We start from the raw sequence: 7,582 nt of genomic DNA on the forward strand, positions 1-7,582 counted from the left end.
GGCCCGCGTACACACTTCCGGAAAAAAACCGGCCGGGATAAAAACGAAAACCGATCGCGCGTTAGATGCAAAAACCGGCCGGTTTCGATTTATGGCCGGTCAACCGGTGCATCCCTAATATTAACCTTCTAGTTGTAAAAAGAGCCTCATATAAGCCTAATATTTCGTCCTATGGAGTCCATTCATTCGCATTCGGAGATCGACACTTCTTGACTGGCAAGACGGCTGCGAGCGGAAACCCAAACAGTGAAAGTGAGTTGTTCAAAACCTTTCTTTTTAGTAAACTCTGTGTACACAAACAACGTTCTCAATGCTCGAGTTCATGTGTAGAGACTTTTTATTAAGTTGAAAACAGCCGAGTAGAATTTTTTCAGGTTTCATTGATTAATAGAAAGTTCAGAAGAACAGCATTTATATAAAATAGAAATCTTTTGCAACATTATAAATGTCGTCACTTTTGGTCCATTTAAAGAATCCTTGATAAATAAAAGTATTAATTTCTATAATTTCTTTTTCAAAAAAGCTTTATTTTTAAATTTCAGTTGAGTAATAAGCTTTTTATTTCAGATAAATGCTAATGTTTGGATCTTTCTATTCATTAAAGAATCTTAAAAAAAATACTCACCAGTTTTAAATATTGATAAAACTACTAATAATGTTTCTTGCAAACAGAATAATTTCTGAAGGATCATGTGAGACTCAAGACTGGAGTAATGATGCTGAAAATTTAGCTTTGCATCACAGAAATAAATTACATTTTAAAATATAATCAAATAGAAAAGAGTTCATTTAAAAGGTTAAAAGTTTGCTGTTTTTGCTGTACTTTGGATCAAACAAATGCAAGGTTGGTAAGCAGAAAAAAACTTCTTTACAAAAGCAGTAAAAATCATACTGTTCAAAAACTTTTGACTGGTAGTGTAATACTGCTGTAAAGCAGATTTTTGCTTTTTAAAACAATTTCTATCAATTGAGCTTAACTACTGAAGCTGGTGTATTCCTGTGACATTATTTGAAACCATTTCGGCAAATCTAAATAGACTGTGTGCCACATCACAGGAGAAGCAGACACAGTGGGAACAGTGGTAATGCGTTTATTTAACAGTATATGCTGTAGCACAACCACTTAACGGCCTGCCAAGTGCAATAATCACAGCACGACTCTGAAAGATGTGAAACGCAGTGAGAGGACGGCCCAGCGCCTGTTCGCCTCTGGTTTCTGTTCAGTCAGATGCGGTTTCAGTGAATAAAACATCCGTCCTCATGTGCGAAAGCGAATGTGGAGATAACGCAGGAAAACAGAGTGAGTGATTCTACAGGGAGCTTATCTGTATTCTGAGAGAGAAGCAGCAGGTCCCTCATTCTCTTTGTTTACTTGGAGGAAAAAAGAGAAAACATTACATAAAAATATACAAATGAAGGCTTAGGTAGTCTCTGTAGTCCATTCAACCAGACAAGCTGAATGCTGATGAATATTCCTAGGCGGCAAAGAAAAATGTCACTGCTGAATGGGTAATAAACTCGAATTCAGACATCATTGCGGAAAAAAAATGTTCAACTTGTCATTGCAAACAGCGACAGACAACAATGGGACGGTATAAAACCGCATATTAAGACCTGAAATAAAATCATGTACATGCTAATAAATCAGACAGACTGTTTTTTTACTTCTTTTGTGAAAACCACATTTGTTTTACTGACACTAATGAAAAAAAATTGAAAATATGATATAGTATATTTAAAAAATTCTATATATATTATAATAATTTATTTTATTGTGTATGTGTGAATATGAACGTTTTATACATATTGCAAAATTATAATTTGCTTTAAACTTAAATTTTATTTTTTAAAAGGCCTATTTTATAACCAATATTTTGCATTACAATTAACAAAATAATGAATACATTTTAAATGAATAATACTTTATCTGTATTATATTTTATTAAACTATAAATAAACTTTTCTTAAAAACAAACTGAGAATCATTCCTTGGCACAATTTGAAAAATAAAATAAAAATGTATTGCATTGTTTTAATTAAATAATTAAAATTTGACTAAAAAGTAAAAAAAAAAAAAAAAAGACAAGTGTGTCTTTGTGATGTATATATTATGTAATTTATACATTTTATGCATAATTATGCTATGGTAAATTGTGTTACATTTGTTGTTACGTGTGTGTGTGATATAGTAATAATCAGAAATTGTATTAATAATTTTGATTATTTTAATCTGTATATACACTACCAGTCAAACGTTTTTGAACAGTAAGATTTTATGTTTTTTTAAATTAGTCTCTTCCGCTCACCAAGCCTGCATTTATTCGATTCAAAGTACAGCAAAAACAGTCAAATTTAAAATAACTGCTTTCTATTTTTAAATATTTTAAAATGTAATTTACTCCTGTGATTTCAAAGCTGAATTTTTTGCATCATTACTCTAGTCACATGAGCACATGAAATCATTCTAAAATTTAGATTTGCTGCTCAAAAAACATTTATTATCATTATTATTATGTTAAAAACAGCGGAGTAGAATTTTTCAGGTTTCTTGATAAATAGAATATTCAGAAAAACAGCATTTATGTGAAATAAAAATCTTTTGTAAGATTATGAATGTCTTAACACTGTCGATCAATTTAAAAGCATCCTTGCTAAATAAAAATATTAATTATTATAATTTCTTTCTCAAAATAAAATGTATACTGACTCCAATTCTTTGAATGGTGTAGTGTATAATGTTACAAAAGCTTTTTATTACAAATAAATGCTTTGGATCTTTCTATTCATCAAAGAATCCTGAAAAAAAAACTTACTTAACTGTTTTAAATATTATTAATAATAAAAAAAATTTTTTGGAAAGGTTTCTTGAAAGGCAAATCAGCATATTAGAATAATTTCTGAAAGATCATGTGACACTGAAAACTAAAGTAAGGATGCAGAAAAATTAGCTTTGATCACAGAAATAAATTCCATTTTAAAATATATTCAAATAGAAAACAGTTATTTTAAATAGTAAAAATATTTCAAAATTTTACTGTTTGTACTTTAGGCTTGGATGCTTGGTAAGCAGAAAAGACTTCTTTAAAAAACATTAAAAATCTTACTGTTCAAAAACTTTTGACTGGTCATGTACACATTATATAATTGATATTAATACTGTGTATATAATTTGTGTGCATGTGTGTTGATTGTCTGTCATACTGATACTGCACGTACACTTTATCATTTCACTACAGGAAGATTCTGAAAATCATTTACAGTGCTACACGCTGTACACCTGTTCTCACACTACAGAGGTAAACAAGAACAGACGTTCCTCATTGCCATTCCTGCTAAATCTTTTATGTGACAAAGCTAACAAGACGGAAACAGCCTGTAGGATGTTTATTTTTAGGTGACAACTTAGTTCAAAGAATTGGAAGTCACACTGTATAATAATCTGCGCATCAGAACAAGATGAAACTCTAACAAGAAAAGGCAGATGACTTTATTTTAATAATGTTTCGGATCAAAGCTGCTGTAGAGAATAGCAGCAACCTCCGTTTTGTCTTTACCAGGGACTACAAAGATTGGTTGGAAATTCACTGAACAGAGTTTTCACTGTCATCAAAAAGCAACAAAAGTTGAGAGGTCAAAAGCAAGTCATGTCTTTGATTGATGCTGGAAAGCGAAAAAAGATTGGAGTCCTGCAAGCTCATTTTTGTGATTGCAACACATTTGATACTGACAGTCAAAATCAAAGCAATGACATCTGATAGCTTCTCCTCTGACAATAGCTGTCAGTGACCAGCCTTTGTTCAAGCCATTACAGGATTTCTGCACCATTAGTCAAAATGAAAGCAATTATTCAACACTGACCCTCACCAATTTACAAAGTGAATCTTAAGAAGCCTGTCAAGAACATGTCTGAGTCATATTTCATGCTGAAATTTCACAGAAAGAAAAAAGAAATCGAATTTTGCATTACTGACATTATCTTGCATTACAATTGATCACATTTTCCCACCCAAATCCTATTGCAATAATGCAACAACAAAAAAGATTATATGAAATTTCTATGAAAGAAGAAAAAACTTTCTGCAATAATGCAAACAAACAATAATAAATAAATAAAAAAATCTCACAAAATTCCAAGGAAAGAAAAATGGCATATTTTATAATTAATATTTTGCATTACAATTAATCTCTTTTCCCTACCCAAATCTAATTGTAATAATGCAAAAAATCTATCCAAAATCTCCAAAAAATAAGAAAAATCCTATTGCAATAATGCAACAACAACAACAATTATATGAAATCTCTATTAAATAAGAAAAAACGTTCTGCAATAATGCAAAAAAGAATAAAATAAATAAAAAAATCTCAATGAAATTATCACAAAATTCAAAGGAAAGAAAAATTGCTTAAAAAGGCATATTTTATAATCAATATTTTGCATTGCAATTAATCTATTTTCCCTACTCAAATCTAATTGTAATAATGCAAAAAAATCTATCTAAAATCTACAAAAAATAAGAAAAATCCTACTGCAATAATGCAACAACAACAACAACCTTCAAGGAAATATCTATAAAATAATACAAATACTTTTGCAATGTTTTTAGCTTTAAAGGGCATATTTTAGAACCATTATTGGCATTATTTTGCATTATTTCTTTTCACTTTTTCCTACCCAAATCGTATTACAACAGTGTCTCTACATGACATTTCTCTATGGAATCTCCACGAAATAAGAAAAAACTTATTGCAATAATGCAAAAAAGAAAGAAAATAAATAAATAAAAATAAATGAAATCTCTATGAAATAAGAAAAACCTTTTTTTGCAATAATGCAAAAAAGAAAGAAAATAAATAAATAAATAAATGAAATCTCTATGAAAGAAAAACATTTTTGCAAAAATAAAATGAATCACAAAATTCAAACGAAAGAAAAATAAAATTGGATTTTGCTTAAAAAAGGCCTATTTATAGAACCATTATTGTAGAACTATTATTGTATAACCATTATTTTGTATAAGTTAATCATCTTTTCTTACCCAAATCTTATTGTAATAATGCAATATATATATATATATATATATATATGAAATGTCTAAATAAGAAAAGAACTTATTGCAATAATGCAAAAAAAAAATCTTAAGAAAGAAAAAGAAATTTGATTTCGTTTAAAGAAAAAATTTTCTACCATTATTCTGAATAAATAAATTTAAAAAATATAATCCCCAAATTTTTTTAATTTCAAATAGTTTCAAATGAAAGAAATACCCTTCATAAGGCCACAAATGACGACAATGAACAACAAATAAATTATCACAATGAAATCACAGAATTCCAAAGAACAAAAAGGAAATTGGATTGTTTTTAAAAGGCCTATTTTTAGAACCATTATTTTGCATTACAATTAATCACCATTAATCACATCATAAATTTTCCTTGCCAAATCTTATTGCAATCATGCAAAAAAAAAAAAAAAAAAATCAATGAAATCTCTATGAAATACAAATCTTTTTGCAATAATGCAAAAAAAAAAAAAAAAAAAGAATTATCACAAAGAAAAAGGAAGTTGGGTTTTGTTTAAAAAATGCCTATTTTAGAATCATTATTTTGCATTATAATAAATCATGTTTTCCTACCCAAATCTTATTTCAATAATGTTACATTTCTCTACACTCTTAAAAATAAAGGTTCTTTATTGGCATCAGTGGTTCTATGAAGAACCTTGGACAACCTTTCAAATGAAGAAAAGTTTCTTTATAGTTAAAAAAGGTTCTTTAGATTTTTAAAACTTTCTTAAAAAAATGTTTCTTTTAGGAACTGTTCGCTGCAAGGTTCTTCAGGAAACCAAAAATGGTTCTTCTATGGTATCGCTGCAAAAAAAAAAAAACTTTTGGAACCTTTATTTTTAAGAGTGTATGACATAAGAAAAATCTTATTTCAAAAATGTTACATTTCTCTACACTTAAAAAAAAAGGTTCTTTATTTGCATCAATGGTTCTATTTTTTTAAATGTTCTTAAAAATGGTTCTTTTAGGAACTGTTCGCCGAATGGTTCTTCGGGGAAGCAAAAATGGTTCTTCTATGGCATCACTGCAATACACTTTTGGAACCTTTATTTTTAAGAAATATCTTATTTCAAAAATGTTACATTTCTCTACACTCTTAAAAATAAAGGTTCTTTATTTGCATCAATGGTTCTATAAAGAACCTTGAACATCCATGGAACCTTTCAAATGCAGAAAAGTTTCTTTATAGTCAAAAAAGTTTTTTTTTTTTTTAGATTTTTAAAATGTTCTTAAAAATGGTTCTTTTAGGAACTATTCGCTGAAAGTTTTTTTGGGGAACCAAAAATGGTTCTATGGCATCATGCAAAAAAAACCTTTTGGAACCTTTATTTTTAAGAGTGTATGAAATAAGAAAAATCATATTGCAATAATGCAAAAAAAAAAAAAAAAAAAATCCATAAAATTTAATCCTAAAATTCTAAAGAATGAAATTGGATTTTGCTTAAAGAAAACAAATTTTTAGAATCTTTATTCTGCATAAATAAATAATAAAAAATATATAACATATTTGTAAAATCAGATTTAAATTAAAAAAATAATGAATTACAGTAATGAGAATCTATTAAAATCACCGTTGAGAATACTGAGAAATATTATCACTTTTTCCTTTGTGATTTATAACTTGCATTACTCTCTTTTCAGTTAACACACTGCTTTTTATCGAAATAACTAACCGTCCACCAACATCACCAGACATTATGTCTGTTCACATCACACTATGGTGTCTTAAAAAGCTGTCAAAGCCATAAAACATGTGGTCTCCCCCTCAGCGGGACACTGAATGAGTTCATTCCACTTCATTTTACATTCATTAGAGTCTCACAGTGATATTTCCACACTAACAGCTTTGCATCCAACAAAAACATACACAAACAAAAAACATGGCTTCTTAAGTTTAGTCTGAAAACATCCAAAGACACAATAGCTTATCTGCCCCGTTCATTCGATTCTGTTTTATCAAACAAATGTTTGATTAAGAGCTAAGCTCTTTGGTTTACTTTATCAGGATCTCAGCTCCGGATCCCCGCGGGAGGGTCTCATATCAGTCACGCTGGCTGCTTTGTTTACAACAAACCCACCACGGCGTCCCACCAGTAGAGGAACCTGCTAAAAATGCAAATTGAAGTAAGACAGACGTGCTGCAGCTGTGCCACGAGCACCTTACCTCCCGCCTTCAAGTGTTTGCAAGGGCTCGTTCGGAAAAAGACTGACCCGGAGGGGTCTGACCTCGGGGAGATGGAGAAAGAGATTTATGGACATCATTTACCTCTTCAGAAGGCCACAGCTGTTACCGAGCCTCTGCAAAGCAATTATCCCAATAATTAGAGCCGCGGTCAGGACTGCTGAAGCAACCGTTCACCGCCAAATGAACTTGGCATGCGGTGCAGGAGGAGAGACTGCGAGACGAGTTTACAGCTTGTCTTGATGTTTCATTCATGCTAGCATAATTATCATCTTCTATCTGCTGCAAATGCCAAAACCAATGAGCTGCTGTTGGCTTGGATGCTTGAAGTGGATTC

Source organism: Garra rufa, chromosome 11 (assembly GCF_049309525.1).
Source record: "Garra rufa chromosome 11, GarRuf1.0, whole genome shotgun sequence".
In the NCBI taxonomy this organism is placed as follows: Eukaryota; Metazoa; Chordata; class Actinopteri; order Cypriniformes; family Cyprinidae; genus Garra; species Garra rufa.